This window comes from Melopsittacus undulatus, chromosome Z, assembly GCF_012275295.1.
Source record: "Melopsittacus undulatus isolate bMelUnd1 chromosome Z, bMelUnd1.mat.Z, whole genome shotgun sequence".
NCBI classification, from domain to species: domain Eukaryota; kingdom Metazoa; phylum Chordata; class Aves; order Psittaciformes; family Psittaculidae; genus Melopsittacus; species Melopsittacus undulatus.
The window spans coordinates 14,320,746-14,340,600 of record NC_047557.1 but is presented as its reverse complement, the minus strand read 5'-3'; the positions used below and the strand labels follow the sequence as shown (position 1 = coordinate 14,340,600).

General features: G+C 38.1%; 1 protein-coding gene across 3 annotated transcripts in view; it reads left to right on the top strand.

The window, feature by feature from the left end:
- The first annotated feature begins 15,728 nt into the window (after window positions 1-15,728).
- The window catches only part of FYB1 (FYN binding protein 1), a 48,827-nt gene continuing 44,700 nt past the window's right edge, over window positions 15,729-19,855 (top strand). For all 3 annotated transcript variants that reach the window (XM_031051666.2, XM_031051667.2, XM_031051665.2), the window contains exon 1: window positions 15,729-15,869. The gene's annotated coding sequence lies outside the window, so the exon portion shown is untranslated. The remainder of the gene's footprint in view (window positions 15,870-19,855) is intronic.

Sequence of the window (19,855 nt, the reverse complement as noted above, 5' to 3'; positions counted from 1 at the left end):
AGATGTTTGCTAACTGGCACTAGAAATATCTGTAGGGATATGTTTTATTAACTATATAATAGATAATATTGATATATTGCATTGAAAGTTTAAATGAAAACCATTGGTTTGGGATTTACAGCAATGTAGCAATTCTTTCAGTGCTCCAGTATAAAGATTATGGGGAAGCCCTGATTTCATCACAGAATGCAGTTTAAACCTTCCTTGTGACACTGATATGGTATTTTCTGTTACTTTATTATTGGGGTTTTGTCCCCCACTAATTCATACAGATAAACTTCCTTATTGACAACTCAACTGATATTTTATTTAGTATTTGGGCATTACTAAAAGTATGTGTTCCCTCCGCCCACCCCCCTTAACATGTATTTTATTTCTTTCTACCTTCAATTTTTGTGCATAGGAAGTCTGCAGCAGTGCAAAAGTTTAACATCCTGTCAAACCAGAACAACTCAATTTTTCTGATAGTATCTGCTATGAAGAACTGAATAGTCAAAGGCTAATTGACAGAAGTATAGTGCAGCTTATCAAAGGAAGAAAATTACTTCAGATTTTAAACATTCAAGAAAATCTTAACTAGAAAAAGACATGCAATAGTTTAGGTAGTGAAGCCTAAATACATAAAAATTCAGGAACCCAGAGTATGAAAGACAAGTAAAACACATTTATCCTTTTAATTAAGTCAAGGATTAGAAAAAAAAAAACTATATAATCTTTTCATCAGTGTAGACCTGTTTTTTGTTCTAACTTGGAGGTCATAAAATGAATGAATACACATTCTCTGTCATTTGTCCTTCACGATGGTGCAGTGTACCCCAAACAAATGCTGTTGAAAATTCTGTTAGGTCTCTGATAATATGTATAACAAGGATTTTCCTGATATCTTTTCCTGTGAAGGCTGGATAGACCACACACACTTTAAAAAAGGAAGTGCACAGTGAAGGACAAAGAACATTTTGACTCTGTAGTACAGTACATACTCTTTAGCAGACTTGTGGAGACACAGAGCCAGAAACTATGGTAGGTACAAAGCTCTATTCATTTACTTTTTATTACATGGCTGCATAAGATTTAGTATTAAAATAGTGGATGTGACTGTAAAACTTTAAACATATTTCTAATAGTTTTCAACTCAGTTTCTTGCAGCTGACTTCCTGCTTTTGAGGTAATGAAGAAACTTCTTAACTTTTTTTAGCTTCTTCATCACATGAACTGGTTTGTTTGTGTCTTACTGATTCTGTCATTCAAATTAAGGAAAACAGCTGCTTTCAGGGCTAAGCTGATAAATTAGTTTGTGTACCTGTGTACCTAGAAGAACGCCACAATCAAGTGTCAATGTAACAGCAAGAAATAAAATGGAATAGGTCAACCTTTTAATAAGACTTCCAGAGAACAATTGCACTGCCTTACTTTGATTCAGAAGTACTTAGTAACTTAAAAAAAAAACAACAACAAAAAGCACTCAAGCTTTATGCATTTATGTGCTTCCTTAGAAAGAGGGGGTTTAAAATTCCAAACTCTATATATGCATCTGTTTTTGTAAGTATTTTGTTAATAAACCAAACCAGTAATTTCAAAATAAGTGATTTTACAGATCAGTATTGAAAATTGTGAAATCTGAATAGCTTTTCAGGCCATCTTTGTAATGGGAAATAGTTCAGAACTCCTGGAGTAGCTTTATATTTTTATCATTGTACATATGCGCGAATAAAGCAATCTTTCCTTGAAGGTAATATTACTAAAGAAGTATTCTTTATTTGAGATTGTCAGTATTTTTCAAGGTAAAAAAGGTATTCCATGAAAATAAGAGAGGAGCCCAAACTGTAGAATTCAGTAGTTTCAGAGGGAAAAAGTTCTAATTTTGCTCACTGCAAGTAGCCCTTTAAAAATGGCAATTTGAAATAGGATTAACTGCAGAATACTGTTTATATTTAACAAAGTTTCACAAAGTTCAGATGCTTATGCTTGTGTTTGTCTGTTTTACACAATAACTAAATTCTTAATGAATCTGAAGCAATGGTCTCAAATCATTTACGTAAGTAATATTTTTATATATTTAAAACATGAACCATCTATTTCTTATTCTATGTATTTCTGTTGTAATGAATCCCACTGTGTAGAATCAACAGCAAAATATTACATTTGTTTATGCTAATAGTTCAATTCAAGTTTCTTGACTTACTCTGGATGTACACATGCAGAAACCAAATTTGAGCAGGGCCAACAGTTCTACCAAACTAGCAACTTGCTATTCTGTTACTTTCTGATTTCTGATTGCCACAGAGATTCTTTAAGGCGGCCTACTCATTCAAGAGCCCAAATACACATGAAGCCTTCATATATGCAAAACCCCACATTAAAATTTGCAAGGCAAATGCTCAGTTTCTCTTCTGGCATGATTCATACATCTAGCTGCTTTCACAGAAGTGTTTGTTTCAGAGCAGTGTTCAAACATATTGAACACAGGACTTCAATATACAAACATATTGAACACAAGACTTCTGCCATTGCCTAGTGCAGTTTGAAAATAAAACTATTAACAGTTTCACGTTTCTGTTTAAATATTTTCAAAGCCCCAGGTTGTTTTCTCTGAATCCATATATGAATGAAAATTCAGAGCAATGCAAACCATCAATTCATATGCTTACTGTATTTCCTTGACAATGTTATACAGGACTATGGGGAAAGAAGTGTGTTCATCTTTGCATCACAGGCAATCCAGAAGCCTCACCAAAGAAACAAATCACATTTTTTGATCTTTGCTTTGATACTGCATGGGTGGAAATTTATATTATAGCAATATGAGAAGACAGGAAAAGAAATCAGAAAAGCAAAACAAGTAGCTGAAGAATGTGGAGTAAGTAGCAATATAGGCAAGTTTGTTCTGTGGCAGTTTTCAGTAGACATATATCAGCATGTTTGGAAAACAAACTTATTCCTACAAAAAAAAAGCCAATTAAATTTTTGAAAGTGAGATTGGGCACAAACGGGCTGAGGTTGGTTCTGGTTTTAGCGTAGCAAAAGGTGAAAGGAGCAGAGCTAGGTCTGCAGAATCCCAAGATACAGACGAGGACCAAAACCTAGAATTCACAATTTCGTTTCCAGTCATCATATTGGAGACAAGTTTAAACCAAAGCGCTTGCACATAATATGAGTTGAAAAAACATTAGCACTATTATAATAAGTGAGGGCAGGTATAGCTTCATGTGATTAAAGTTGATGAACATACAGGAAAAAGGTTGCATTTTCCTTTCACTTCAAGCCAAGACAAGTTGTGTTGATTTCTAACCTACAGAAATGGCCTTTACATACCTCTCTTCTTGCGGTGATTCTGGTAATTATTAGATATAAGAAGCAAAAGAATTTTTGATACATAAGAATTTTGACACATTTTCTGATGCAGATATAGACAAACAAGGAAATTGTTTTATCTATTTGGTATTAAAAAAAAAAACAAGCAAACAAACAAAAAAAAAACTTAAAGAAAATCCAGAAAAGCAGAGAGTACTACTGGAAGAGGACTGCCAGAATCTATTTAGTTATAACACCCAGATGGAGCTAGAAGAGCAGTTAAAAAATGAGGCGTGGCACACTTTCCAGGTATTTCAGTTTAGAAGACATTCTTGTTGCTTCATCAGTGTTACTAACTTCACATTTACATTGTGGCAGACTCAGCCATTCACATTATGACCATGGGCAGAAGTCTCCACACAGGCAATGCCTGGACAACAGCTACTGTACCATAACTGCCTTGAAATAACTTAGGGCTCAGTGCCATAGTTCTGTGGCATTCATTATAGAAAGAGTTTTGTTTTCTTCAAGAACGGTTATATGACAGGTTGAAGGTCTAATCACACTCAGAAGGATCAGACTCACAATGAACCCTGCGTGAAGGGACTTCTAGATTTCTGCAAAGATTATTGTGGTCACTGGATTTCAGATAGCTGCAGAAGACCAGCAGGTCCCAGTGTCTTACTTGAAACATAACTAGCAACACAGCAGATTCTGAAACTGAATTGTGCAAAACACAGCAAACAAGGTTAAGAATAATAACAAGCTCAGGATGCTATTGTTTTTGTAAGCCAGGCACAATTTTCTGTCAAGCCCAAATAGAGCATAAGAAGTAGAGAAAGACTGAGAGAAAATTTGCTTCTGATATTTAGGCTGCTTCTAAAAATGTATAAATGAACATCTGTTCCAGTGAAATCCAAAAATTATTTTCTTTTGCTGTAGAAGACACCAGGAAAAGCATTATAGTGATAAAGCTAGTCAAGCAGTGGAACAGTAGTGGATTGTCTACAGTACTCAATGACAGCTATGCTCTGTGCATACATAATGTCCAGTGATGCGTCTAGATTGGCACAGATGGCAAAACTGCACTCAGAACATCCCAACAGAACATCCCAAACTCTGGCATCCTACTTATCCTACAGTGTCTTGCTGCCAATTTAGGAGCCCCATGAAATTATTGCAACACAATAATGAGAGCCCCATGACATTACTAAGGAAAACTATTTGCAAACCAGGACTTGGGACATCCAGCCATGTCTATGCTCAGTCCATTCACACTGAAATCAGTCAACATCTTGGTCTATTTAGGACAGGTGAAATGAACTTCAACTTTCCCTACCCTGTACTTTGCAATTTGGACAAAACACAGACTTACAGAGACCCCACACCTTTGACAAATCTTCATCCATTAGGGTTTTTCCTATTCCTGGAGAGTTTAAAAAAAAAAAAAAAAAAAGTTAAATAGAAAAATGTGTTATTAATGCAAATTGGACAAAGAAAAGTCACTTTCATAAGGAAATGTAGATGTGAAAATAATACAAAACAAACCACGTTTATTTCACTCCAAGATACAAAATTATCCCAATCTTTCTCTTTCCCGTCTGAACTATAACATGAAAAATGTTGGAATTTTTGTGTCAGCTTCTCTTACTCTAACAAAGAGTAAGTTACACAAGTTAATGCAGGGCTCCCAGTGCCCTTTCTCCAGGGCTGCTGAAATAACTGCTCTTTAAAAATACCAAAGCTGTTGAAGGAACTGAGAAAAAACAGAACAATTCACAAGATTTTGCTTTCAAGGACAAGCTTCCACACTTGATTCCTTTCTTTGAAACTTTGTTTGATCACCGTTTACTAAAGCTACTGCCTTGATCTACAGTCACACTTAAAGACATGAATTAGCAGCATTTTCCTTAATATCCTTTTTCTTTTGATAACAGACTCTCATTTTATTATTTATATTGATCTGAGATCTTTTTGGAGTCATTTATTCCAGAGCTGTCTCATGTAAGTATATTGTCAATGTTTCCTGACAGTTCGATATCCAAAGGTGCACTTTTTAAATTTTTTTTTTGTTCTAAGAGAAAAGTTTTAATATTTATTAGTAAATCAACTATACTTGGATCAACATTCTGGGATTAAGAATCTGATGGTAATTGTGGGCCCATTTCAATAAAATATAATTTTTCCAGGTAATTTTTCTTAAAAGGAGAATATTTATTTTTTTTTCATACTCTACTTAAGGGAATAAAAAAAAAACTTGAAAAGAATAAAAATAATTCTCCACCAGAGTTCAGGACTCCTAACAGGAAAAATCTGGAATGTGCAAAAATATGAGCTGCCTTCAGCAGCATCCCTCAGTGAAAAAGATGGAGTACATAAAAAATTAAGAACAGAAAAACTACACAGAAACTTACAAAAAGAAAGCCTTACACATATTTCTTTCACTGAAGTCATGAATAATAGCTTCCAACTTGTAATGTCATCACTGGTAGGCGTGAAAATTCATGAGAACAATTTATTACACATGCTTAAAATAGGTCATATAAGAAATCTGCCAAATTTAATTCATAAATACTGTCAAAATATTTTTTTTTAATTTTAGGGACTTACATTTTCACAGTACGACATGGGGATCAGAGGATCTTGTGCAACTTGGATTTGCAGCTACGACTGGGTGTTCCTTTTGCTTCTGCTGACACATCTCTAACAGCTTTTCTTCCCATTAATCACTTGCATAACAAAGTCTTGGAGAAGTGTCACAACCTCTTCAATACCATGACCTTTCTGCAAACCTCTGGGGGCATCTGCATTTTGATTCTGAAAATGAGTCATAGGGAGATTGAATTTTCTTATTCTCCCTGGAGAAGAAAAACTTTCAGAAATCATGTCTCGATGCTCCCACTTACTTCTCCTGTACCAAGCCTCCCAAAATATATTATTTAGCCACAACTTTTGAACTGCTTCATCTTCTAGTGAGTTTTAAACTATTTTTTAAATCCTTTTGATAATGTTAGTTCTTTAAGTGTTTATCCCTCAATGGTCCTGTTTTTATGACTGGTCCCACCTTATCCTCTTTCAGAGCTCAGTCTCTCATTCATTATTCCACCACTAGGTTTCTATTGATATGCATTTTTTCCTTATATGACATGAGTTTTCCATTAAATCTCTTTTCCTAAGTCTCTAAGAGCTGTTACTAGGGCTCAGATTTATGCTGCGCATTCTAGCCTGCAAGAATGAACAGCCAATACATGGACCTCCCTTAACGGACCACTGGTGCCCTTCTGCTTCCTCTCCCCACCACAGTAAGCAGCTGTCCTATCCCCCACAATAAAAGTACCCTGTGCAATGATTTACCCAATGGCCCATCCTCTAATGGATGCCCAGCAGACTGGCATTATCTCTCAATCTAACCAGTGCTCAGCAACAGATTTGGCAGTGTTGTGATACTGCACAACAACAAATTGCTAAATTTCATTTTCCCCATGTATTCTAGCTGCTGGAGCAGAAAGGCTGGCATGTGCTGCCTCCTGATCTATCATAGCCTGTAGCCTTTGTAAGGAGACAGAAAAACTGAAAAAGACACTGCTGAATTTCCACATCTTATTGTCACATACAATCCGGTAAGCAGCAGATTCAAGTGCCTGCAAATAATAGACTTGCTAAGCAACAAAATTTGCATTATTAAGGTTAAGAAAGCACACATAACGTCTTTGCCTGTGGGGCAAGGCAGCAGGCAGGCTCAGTGTAGCAGCTCAATTCTTTGGGTTCACAGTAGGTGATCAGGGAACCAACATAACAGAAGCTGAGAGAACTGGGCTTGTTCAGCCTGGAGATAAAAATGAAAGCAGGGACTCTGCTGCTCTCTTCAAATATCTAATGGAAGGGTGTCATACTGGTCTCAGAAATGCACAACGATAGAATAAGAGGCAATAGAGGCATTTGGGAACAAGATGCAAAAAAAAAAAAAAAAAAAAAAAAAGAAAATCCCAGTTAGGGTGTTTGGGGTTTTGTTTTGGTGAGGTTTTTTGGTTGTTTGGTTTGTGTGGTTTTTGTTTGTTTGGGACTTTTTTGTCTGGTTGTTTGATTTGGGGGCTTTGGGGAGTTTTTTTGGTTGGTTGCTCGATTGGGGTTTTTTTGGTTTTGTAACAGTGAAGGTAATCCAGTACTGGGACAGCACAGAGGGGCTGCAGTCTCCATCCTTGCATGTAGTCAAAACCTAACTGAAGAATGCTTGGAGCAATCTGGGAACGCTGGCTCTGCTCAGAGCAGATAGTTGGACGAGGTGACTTGCAGGGGTCCCTCCCAATCTAAATTATGCTGCGAAGCTACGATTTGCAAAGGGAGCCGCTCCTCCATTAGAGGTCACTATTGCGCAACCACCCAGAGCGACGCCGCAGTAGAAAACACACACATTGTACAAAGTGCTGCACGAATTTGGGTTCCCTTTAGCTCAGTAACTGAAAGTTGAGATACATCTGGCTGCAGGGCAGCTGTATGATGGAAGATGGGACAATATGGCCCACTTAGCTCTCGTTTCCCACGTAGCACATTCTAAGTATGGGATAAAAAGGTGAAAAGTGAGGTTAGCAAAAGAGAGACAAGTCTTGGAAAAAGAAGGGGGAGCAAGGCAGGAAAGGAGAAGTATTTGTTTTGAAATAAATAGCTCTGAGTGCAGTAGCAAAGCTTCAGAATGTGGCGTTTGTGTACACTCTCTGCCAAAGCTGACTTTAACCAAAGGGCTGTCAGAAAATGGAAAACTGATTCTGGTTTTCTACTGTGATTGTCAGAGGCATAGACGAATGCATTCTTAACTTCCTATTTCCTTTGTTTATGAGTTTATATGACAGGTTAGCTCGTCACTTTAAAGCCAGCAGGCTTTGTGACCAATCTGCTGTTATCTGCTAAGTATCAGGGATCAGAATCCATTGATAGCAAAAATAAACATTTTTTAAAGCCCAAAGGATTGGGCCATAGAAAGGATGTTAGGCCTGGTGCAAATTGTAGGCAGAAGAGCTTAGAAAAATTTCTGCTGAAACAGTCTTTTCAGAGATGTTTTGATTAAACTGGGGGTTCATTTCTAAAGTTTACTGTCTTTGATTAAAACTCCCATGGGAACATTTTTGACATTATTATGTATTTTGAAATGTTTATGCTGTGGGAGTTGTTACTTAGGGCAAACCATTGTCTTTGTTACTGATGTCAGGAATTGTACTAAGAAATCATATAAAGGGCTGCATTTATTTTTAATTAAACTTCAACATAATGGATTGAATATTTTTCCAGATGCCTGATTTCACGTCTGACAATCCTGGAAAATTTCACGCAAGAAAATTCACAATAGAGAATGTGAGATTGCTTACATGAAAGCGTTTCTGAGGTTCAGCCAGTTTTGTGACTGGTCAGATGGCTGAGGAAGAAAAGTATAAGAACAACAAAAGGCTCATATGGAAGACCTTTGCAGGATAGCACGGGTTGAGAGATGGGAACAAGAAGGATGTGCCATGTAATTTCTGTGTTACGCATGTACCCATGCGTAGCACGGAAATTACACAGTTTGTATTTTGCTTGTTCCTGTCTAACCAACCAAGCTGTCAGGAAGCTATGTTCAAAGTCTGTGTTCCTACCTTCCCTCTCCTCCACTGCAACCATAGTTTAGGGACTCCTCAGTCAAGCACACCTCTAGTGCAGTTACTTTAATACTATGTTTCTTTGTATTGCTGATATAAATGCTGTGTCTTGCCACCTCCACTAGTGAGATTATCCAGATTGAAAAGCAATTCCTTGGGAAGGAACCACAGTTCCTTACCTTTTCTCTCATTTTCTTTGCTCTCCTTGAGTATTTTTAATCTTGAGTATTTCTCAGCGATTATGTGGTACTGAACAGTCTTCAGCTTCTGCAGTAGGAAACCTGAGGAAAGGTAGTTGAGACACCTTTACAAACTGCTGGGAAAAACAGTTGAGGTCATTACACAGGCTTCTAGCCTTTTGGGGAAACATTTAAAAGTGTAATTGTTAGGTGACCCATGCCCACATCAACACTGAGAGCATAATATTTCCTCAGAAGGTACAACTACTTGGAGTGACTGAACACCATGACAGCACAGGCTCATTTTCTCAGCTCATTTTTTCTTTGATGAGTTTCTCACTGATGTGGTTAAACTGTTGACTTACTGGAGGAGTTACAGCAATGGTGCATAGGGTGTGTGGCAAAAAGATGAATGATGACTTATAAATAAATAGAAAAGGTCTATAGCAAGAAAGAATGCATGCCAGGCCTACACAGGGGACTCCTAAACCCTGTTTGCACAATGACAGTAGCTGGAGATGAAACGTGTTCTTGTCTTCCTTTCCCCTCTCTTCTGATGTGCATCTTCCCTTCCACAACCCAGACTTTTATTCTACATCCTCATCCTTCTACCTGATACTACATACAAACTGGGATCCCAATTCATTCCCTATCTCCTTACAACACAGCTTTAGCTCTGCAAAAAAGAACCCTAACTTCATCCTGCCACATGTTTGTAATACAACATATATGGTAACTAAAAAGTTAAAATTCAAGACCATGAGAAAAATAATATTAATTATCACAGAAGCATTGTGAAAGGGTACAGAGGTGGTATGGAAAAAGATTTATGGCAACTGAGAATTTAACTTGAGCTTTCATTTTTTCTGTTTCAGATGTTTTCAAATTTGGTCCTACTTGTGACAGGTATTTCGTGAGAGCACAAAACAGAACGATGCTGGTTGAGTTTCATTAAAAGATATTTTTGTCTTTATTATGGATTGTTTTACTTACCAAATGTGACCATGAAAATATATTTTTTATTTTTTTTAAGCAAACATATTTTTAAAGCAAAAGCAGCCTGATCATCACTGATGTGATTTCAGCAATGGTTACTAAATATAGGTCTGATCTTCCACTTTTTAAAAGGAAAAGACTGAAGAGCTGTTTGTAAGAAATCATATCATGTTAGCAGAACCTAATTTGCTCTCACCTGGAACCTTTTCTTCAGAAGCTTAAGAAGGCAATTTTGAGAGATAGAGGCCCTTAGCTACCCTTTTCCCAGAGAAAAGCTCATAACTGAGCTAGGTGTTACCTGAGGAGGCACAGACATCAGCTGCAAGTCCTCTATGCCTCCATAAGCTAGTGCAGAAAGGCAAATACCAAGAACAGGGCCTTGCCTGGAACTGCGATGAGTTTTGGGAAACGTGGGCTTCTGTTTTGCTTCTTTGCACTAAAAGCAGATGAAATTTGCACAGCTGATGGGGGTTTAACATACAAGAGCACAGGAAAGGAGGTTAAGTTTCAGTGTGAAAATATGGAGTGTCCCTCTCTCTCTGCCACAGGTTTGCACAACTCCTGGTAGGATGTCTGCATGTTTTTGCACATTTTTTTTTTTTGCCTTACAGGCAGAGGCAGGAAAGGACATGTTGAGGAGAAAGGGAAGTCAGTGGTGTCTTGCTAAAGCAGTCTGTTGCTCTTGCTTTTCCACTTCCTCTTCCTCCTGGTATCAGCAGCTGTGGGGGATGCCAAGGGGGAAGCCAGGCCACTGGATCATCCACTTCCCCACCATTTATATGAGGGTGAACTTGGAAGAAACCTAAGCAACTTCTTCCTTGAGCAAGTTCTTTCCTCCCTCCCTTCCCCCTCACTCTCCCCTTCCCCCAGTTTAGGCTCTCTCCTCCTCTCCCTGAGTGCTGGGACAGATTACAGCAGATGCAAAAATGTCTGTATGCATGCATGAACTCAGGCTTGTGCTGGCTCCAGCCAGTCCTGGGTCCCTCTGTGACAGCCTGAGCCCCAGCAGGGAGGCACAGAGCTAGTCAGGGTGCTGTGAGCTGATGGTGGAAGAAGGCAGAGCACAGGCATGAACGCTGCTGGGGGGCACAGAGGAGGGGGGGTGAATAAGCGCGGATACCTGTGCTCCCCAGCGACCAGATCTGTTTTCCCCACACAGACTGCTCATGCCCAGCTCCCTTCAGACTTGCCTTGCACTTCCATTCTCCCTCTCACCCCAGCCTCTACTGATTTCCCCTCATATACAGCTTCTAGCAACTTCCCAGCCAGCAAGACTGCTTACTTGCTTTCTTGCTTGCTTTCTTTCTTGCTTGCTTGCTTGCTTGCTTGCTTTCTTTCTTGCTTGCTTGCCTGCCTGCCAAAATGGCTAGCAGGTCCTCTCCACATCACCCTTGCCTTAGGCTAGGAATAGGTTGCTGCAAACTCAGCCATCACAGCTACACACACATCACCTGCAATCTAGCTTGTTAATCATCTAATCAAGCTAACACTGATGATCAGCTGCAGCCCTCAACAAGGCACAAGCTGTGGGACGTGAGGAATAATGATGCTGTGGCAAGCCCTGTACTTCATGGGATTGCAGCTGTATGCTTCAGGGCTCTTGACAGCTATGGCAAATTCTACACTTTCAAGAGGGTTTTCTGGTGCCTCTGAAGGGTTTAGTAGAGGCCTGGTGTTCACACTTGGTCTGTTTGGAGCATTGCCTGTTGCAGCACTGTTTTCAGTTCCCCTGAACTCAGGCAGGCAGAATGCAGGAGCACTGACATTGGCAGAAACCACAGAGTTTGCAGAACAAAAAGAGCAGAGTTCAAAAGCCGCTTAATCTGAGTCCTCTGTGAGTGAGCTTCACAGCAAAAAGGGTAGGCAAGAGCCTGTGACATGGCTGGAGACACTGAGGGCAGCCTAGGGGCAGGGCACAGAGCAAGGAGTGCAGGGCAGTGAAGATGAGTAATTCAATTAAACAAGATGGTTAGTACCTGAATACAAGCTTCGTATTAAAATAATTTCTTGAGATTTAAGCTGACAGAGCATTTCTAAGGTCAAGTCACAAAAAAGAAAGACTTTCTGCATGCAAGATTATTTTGTATGGCATGTGCTTTGCATCAGCTTTAGATGTCAATGGGAAGGACTGTGCTCTGGAAAGAGTGATTTATTACAGTGGATGCACCCAAGCAGAAAACCAGGAGCTTAACATGCACCTGACCGTGACTCTCTGGAATAGGCTGGGCTTTCCTTTATAGCAGAAATATATCCTTCACAAAACACAGCTGGGGTAAAGAGACTCTGCCAGCATCATCTGACTTCTTTCTTGAATTTGACAGATCTACTTTTTCTAGGGAAGAAAAATATAAATAGTGGAAAGAGATTTCTGTGCTCTTTGTCAAACTATAACTACAACAACAATAGGTAATGGTTATAAGAGTATAGAGATTGAATTAAGATGATTTTAAAGAGCCACAGCATTGACTTGAAGAACTTTCAGGGAGTTCTGCATGGTAGCTGTCCACAAGCAATATCTGGAAAGCACATTTTTTCTGATAAGCATGACAGTGCATGTATACATGAAACAATGCTGCTAATTCACTCATGAACACATATAACTTGTGCCATAAATAGTAAAACCACCTTCACATGTCAACCAAATGGAAATGCAGCAGCACATTTTTCAGGAAGTCTAGTCCTGTCTGCAGACAAAAAGATAACATAGACTGAAGAACCATGAAGAAACATTTATTGTCATAGCATGCTATAGCAATGGGAGTTAGAAGCTCCTGCCAGTTCACCAATATAAAGCTTTTATTGAAAATCAGGTACTTTCCAAAGTGATGCTGTCACAGGATCACCACTGCAGCACAGTGGCACTTTTCCCCAGACCTTAACTCTGTGGAGTGGCAAGCATTGCTAACCAGGGCTGCTGGCTCTCTGCCTTGCCCTCTGACAAGGTTCTCATACATGTAATCATGGAGCAGCAGGAAAACAGGTAGACTATAACTGTCTAGGGTCAGGTATGTACAAAGAAATTATCAGTGGCAAAGTGTGTCGTTTCTGCTGCTGCTCCTAGCATGCCACTAGGAAGCAAAAGCCCTGTAAGAGTGAGCAGGCAGCAGGAAGTTTATGTGGAAAACTGTGCTAATATTGACTTTCACTTGCTGAGTACTCTTCACATTTGTATGCATTGCGTATTACAGATATACAGAGCAAGGCTATTCTGACTTAGGAAGGAGACGGTCAAACTTGCGTAAACAATATTAATGCAGCTATCCAAAAATGTTCTTCCATGTACTTTTTTTCTCTCATATACACATGGTTTAAGGATTACCTGCCCCAGCCAATAATTTTTGTCTTGTTCTTCTCTACCGTCACTCACCACATAATTCTATTATGGTGTTTCAGCTGTTTTGGGATCATTTAATAGACTAAGGTCAGTGAAAAGAAATCGGTTAAAAACAGCATGGAAATTTAAAAAAATTTATTTTTATTTTATATCATTTCACTTCACCTCCAACCATGGTACTGACAGAACTGTGGAGGTAACAAGATCCTGACTATGATATTCCTTGTAAGCACTGAATTGGAAAGCCAGAGGTGTTCAAATGAGAGTGCCCAGACATTCAAACTATTTCAGAGCACAGGACAATATCAATACATGAAAAATACCTTAAAAAGATGGACTAGCATGACAGAGAAACTCAGTGAAGCTCTTACCCACCTTTTTTTCTTTCCTCTTTTTGTCAAATTCAATTCCTAAGCAGACACTTTTCACAAAGGTAAAGAGAAACAAGAAGTTGAATAAATGCTCTGATAAAAAAAACTTAGAGCTGCAGTCATAAAAGTTGCACATGGGAACAGTAACACACCATCGCTACTCTGAGATTTAGATGCTGGTTTTGGTCTACACAGAGAATGGAATTGCATGTTTATACATGAGAAGGTATTACCATTGCTGATATTCTTGTATTGCTTGAATATAATCCTGCGATTTTGTTGCTGGTACTGCTGTTGTTTTTTGTGAAAAAGAAAAAGGCAAAATATGTATAAGCTGCTTTCAGGCTTGTGGGTCCTGTTCCTTAAAATATTAATTCCATCATTTTTTTTTTTTCACCTAAAAATAGCTAGTTTCCCCAAATTCATCACAGACATCCTTCACAGAAATAAGTGGAAAAAACAGAGAAGATCCAGGAAGGTTTTCCACCAGCAAGTGTACAATGAAATGTAAATGTACATTTCAGATGGGCAACTTTCACAGAAATTTCACAGCATGGAAAGTTATTTTAATTGTGTTTGTTGCCATTTATATTCTCAGAAGCATTCTATCAGATGCGAATATATTTATTTCTGAGTATTGGACAAAAGAGAAGATGGCACGTACTGCCTAGCATTCAGAGTTGCAAAGTTGAGCTCATCCTTTGATCTTTGCAAGATTTGTCTAGTGCTGATGCAATGCTCATGCTTTTGTAGCAGTGTTTGCCCATGCAAAATTACTATATTGCTACAGTTAGCACATTAATGGTCATGAGAACTGACAGATAGAATAGCAACAGTCACAAAATCTAATATTCCTTAATAATAAATGCCTCATCACCAGTGTTGATTGTTTATTTTCACAAGTAAACATGATTTTATAAATAAAATCCAGTGTTTAGCAGAATGGATAGCATAAAGAACTGCATTTTTCCCACTAAGAAAAAGCCCATTGTGTTATGCAACAAAAAAATAACTGGTTATCATTGATTAGTGGCTAATAAAAAGCATGCAGCAGTGTTTTTAACTCAAATAAGCTTCATCCAGCATTCTAATAAGCTTCTGAACTAGCTAAGATAGATCTTTTTGGTAAAATTAAGCTGGAAATATCAAGCATTTCCAAATCATTATTTTAACACCCCAAAATATTTCAAAAGTAGTTAAAATTTTGTGCAGAAGGGGACATGATAAACAATTAGGAAAAGTCAAGAAATCTTTTATGAAGCTCAGACAATTTTTATTCTGCAATCCCACCCCTCTGAAGAGCTCAGCACCTTCACTGAGGTCTGTTTAATAGAGGGCTCTGTCTTTGTGGTTTGGGTTTAACTTAGCACAAACACAGGTTTAGAATTTCAAGTGAAGCTTATTTTCTCAGTATTGGTTTTCTAATCCTTTATTATCCTTTAAAGTATTTGATTTGTGTAATGAACTCACAGGCAGAACAGCAGAAGAAATTTGTGATAATGGTTTAAAAAAAATAAATAAAATCTCCACATAACTAAATCTTTAAAAGACTTATCAGCAGAATCTCTTCTGGCAAAGGAGGGAGCAAACAAACACATTAGCAGACACCTGAGAAGTGGGAGTGTACACAGTGATTCTCAATGGTAGCAGGGAACTAGACTTCAAGGTCTGTCCACTTGTCTTTATACCTGTAGTTATCACACAAATTTCGTTAGCCATTACTTTGTAATGACTTGACCTTGTATACACCAATATGGTTTTACAGGACTTCACAATGTGCAGTAAATGCATCACATGGTGAATACTGCTGATAGCAGCAGCCAAACAGTCTGAACACATTTTAGTTCCCTTTCCCTAACCACTTCTTGCTTAATATCCTGAGGAGAGTAGTTTTCTCCACTGATCATAATGAAACCCACAAGCAACATTGTTATGCAAACCCTTGCTGAGAAGCAGAACTCTTCTTAGCAAACAGACCAGGCTGCTGAAGTGAGATACCCATGGATTGTATCATTGCAGGAGCCAGTTTTTCTGCCTGTAACAAAACATTGGAGAGCTTTGGAGAATCAAGGTAAACTGTTGTACGTGTTTGTTTTAGAAATAAATGAGCAAAGTTCCAGGAGAAATGGAGTTGATATGAGATATTACGTATAACATGATATAACAAGAAATTTAAATTGTAGATTTTACTTAAAATTACTTAGGGAGCTGAAGAGACACCAGGTTAACAAAATGGATTTCTCTCTTTCACTGGTTTCCTGAAATTTTACTAAGAGCAGTCCTACTTGAAGTGCTCTTTGCATTTTGAATAATAACAGAAATGATACCACCTAAATGCAATTATTTTCTAGTAATTCCTTTTTCATTATTTGTGGCCGGTTGGTTGTGAGTGGGGTATTTTTTAATATACCATGCACTGGGTTGATATATCTGAATATCATTTATTTGTAGTGGGTCATGAATAATATTTTTATTTCCATCGATAAATCAGAATGGTAGCCAATGTCTTAAAACTGCACAAAATTTCCTTTACAATCGCAACGGATCTTCAAATTACAGAAATAAGGGTAGGAACTTTTCAGTGGCAGGAATTTACATTTTTCTTCCTGGAGATCTGGAGATGTTACATTACCTTTAGTGGAATAACCAGAGTCAAATCAAAGATGTTCATAAGGCAGTTACTGTATACACTATATTCAGAATGAAGACAGATCTGTCTGCTTCTTTTCTGGGCTGTTACTCTAGAAAATTTACATTATTCTGAAAGCTGTTGATTAGCATATGAGAAAAATAATTTTTAGAACCCAAATTATTAAGTACCATGACAGTCTGTGACTATATAAAGCCATGTTAAAACCCATGTTCTTATTGGATAGACGTTCATGGTGAAGTTGCCAGGTTTCGGCTGTTGAAGACTGACTTGCCAATAGTTGATAGGTTTTTTATTTTGACAGACAAGCACCAAAAAAGAGCCAGAAAACAGGAGTTGAACTTTGTGCTGAATTTAGCAGGACATAGAACGAATAGATGACCATGAATGGATAGGTGCTTTGGCCTCATGCATAAGCTGTGACAATAGTTTGAGTCCAAACTGGGATTTCATCTGGCTGCTCTGGTCAAGCCCTATGCTTTCACTAGTTCTGGTCTCAGTCTGACCTTGAGTGTATGAACTATATTTTCCTCTCATATTCCTGAAATATGATGTAGTTGACGTTATGACTAGGTAAAAAATGAGAAAAAGTGACAAGAGAGGGACAATGGAAGTGTAGAGTAATGCACAATGGAAAAGATACAGAATGCAGTGTGATCAGGCTGGAACACTGTCTTGTCTAATTTTGACAGCTACATGTATTCATGAGTATGCTGGTTTTGCCTTGCTAGTGTTAAAGAAGGATCCTTGAAATTATACTCTCAGGATAACATAGAGGATGTGAGCCTCTCATCAGGGAATCACTTAGACAGCATTGCAAAGTGCGTTGTACAGTCAACAGTTATATATATTTCACTTGCTTAAGTGAGTATCGTATGCACACCCTTTTCTTGATCCGGTGTTGCTGTTTGAAGAAAGAGCAAGCACAAGGGGAAGTTGAAGTGCTTGGCTTCACCAAGGCTGAAAAGTCAATAATGAGACCATATTTATGCCAAAACAAAGCAACTTTTTTTTTATCAAGCTGCTAGTTGAGACTTGAATATTCACAGTTAATTCAAGAAGAATACAGTTGAAACATTTGTATTTCTGTGTTCTTATTAAACTGCATAGGAGCATGCAGTTACATTGTAAAGAATGGATAATTTCCCTTGTTTACACTGAGGGGTCATTAAGATCCAGATGTGGAAGAAGGCTGTACAAGTGCATCTTGATATCTGTGTGATTCTTTGTTGAAGGCAGTGGGAGGCTGGGAAAGTACTGCATATACAAATCTCCTTGATGAATCCATGGAATGGAAACTAAAACCCAAGTATTGTTCCAGATTTGAGCAGATTTGACTAATGCAGCCATCTCATATCAAAGCAAACGTTACTGTGCCCCTTATGTGCTGCTTCCAGTTCATATCAGAAGCTGAAAATCCAAAATATTTTGCACTGAATTTCCCAATGTAGTACAAAGAGAAAGTTCGGAAAAGAACCCAAATACTTCTTGCACGAGGCTCCTCTGTCCCACGGGCACTTTGCACTTTAGAGGGGAAGGTTATGGTGAACTTAATCTCCCTTCAGAATCTTTTCAAGTTCCCATTTCATGATTTACAGTATATTGTATGTGCTAATGGTAACTGCTGTCAGTTCTGGGAAGGGAAACAGAAACTGTGGAGATTACCCTGTGAGCATAGCCACAATTAAAAGATTTTCTCATTATCCCAGTTCCTTTTCTATCTCTCTGGCCAGTCAGTTTTTACATTATAATCCACAATATGGCTTCTAGTATAACTTACCTTATGAAAGCAGGAACTGGTAACGTACATTAGAGTGAAGTAGGTAGACTTCAGTTTCTGATCCTTAGTGTTACCTTCACCATTTACTACTGGCAAGTAAGTAAAAGACAGAGGCTACAATGCTGATCATAAACTCTACCACATGCCCAGGAGCTTTTTACTCTTGAAGTGCTTGTAAATCTGCACGACTAGGGCAAAGTTTGTTCACAATGCTGGTAGGAAATTTATTAAAGGAAATACATTGATAGTCATAACACAGCAGTCGTGAATGGTTCAGTGCAGTCTAAAGCATGCATGAATATAATCGATCTTGCTATTACAAAGATATAGAAAACTTCTGTGAAACCAAATTCATAACAATAGGTTTTTTCAAAGCTGCATTTCCAGCTTCCAAAAGTATGCATGATGAATGTCTCTTTTCCAGGACGATCACATTGCTATAATTTGACACAGAACATTTTCTTAAATTTCAAATGGAAGGGGTAGTGGAGGAATCAATGTATTGCTAGAACTTTCAAAAGAAATGAGCTTCTGAGTTGGCCAAGCAGCTGATCAGATTGCTATTTATAAATTCTGAAGACTTCAGACACTAAGGTAAAGTTACAGTATCTCTGATGGTTTAGATTTTGCTGCAGCAGTTGAAAAAAAAAAAAAGCATGCATTACAAAGCCAAAGTCAGAAGCATGCAGTACAAAGTCAAAACAGATCAGAGACAAAAAACTGTTATTCTCTCTGGCACTGCAATTAACTTAACTTTCTGCCTAAGAGGGTGAAATAAATTCTTTGTGAGGCAGTGTGGGAGAAATCTTGAATGATTAGTGATACATATATACATTTCTGTAGTGTAATTGTGTGTGTGTGAGTGCATATGCATCAAATAGCAGAAGGTAGCTTACACCTGATAATCTTTATAGTAAATATGTACTTCCTCTCTTCTCTGTATGTGCAAAAGAAATGACAATATGGTGCATTAGGGTAGGTTTCACATATGTCTTAGTTTTTCTGTCTTTATTGTAAGTAACTTCGTAGTTTAATACACAGTGTTTGGAAAGAATTAATTTCTTGGTGATACTGAAAGACTGGGAAAGATAACTGTAAGTTGCAGAAGTCAGAGGTAAAACTATTCCAACATAACTGGCAATTCATGTAATGTGATAAAATCAAACTGAAGGCGAAAGGAGCAACACCCCAATTTAGAAGATCTGTTTAGTGAAGTAAAAAAAAACAACTTGAATACCTACTGAACTGTACTGAGTAAAGACAGTATATCATTCTTCAATCTCTTTCTAAAACATTTTTCAGACCCCTATTTATTGTACTTTGTAGTGATACTCCTTTAATTTCAAACAAACAGTTCAGCTGTAGCTGCACCTCTGCTTCCACTATTGACTGAGAAAGGAGTCCTTGCTGCAGAGGGCTCCTGGAACCCAAAGTTGGCCCCAGCTCAGGAGTCCAGCTGCCTCGCTATTGCCCCTATCCTTCACTGCACTATGTTTTAACTGTGCTGAATTCAAACATATTGAGCTTTTGCTCTCAGCTCACACTAAAGACTGGTCCTGAAAGTTGTTGAACAGGGCTGACAAATTAAACCAATTTCAAATGAAGATGTGTGTTTTCCACTTGGAAT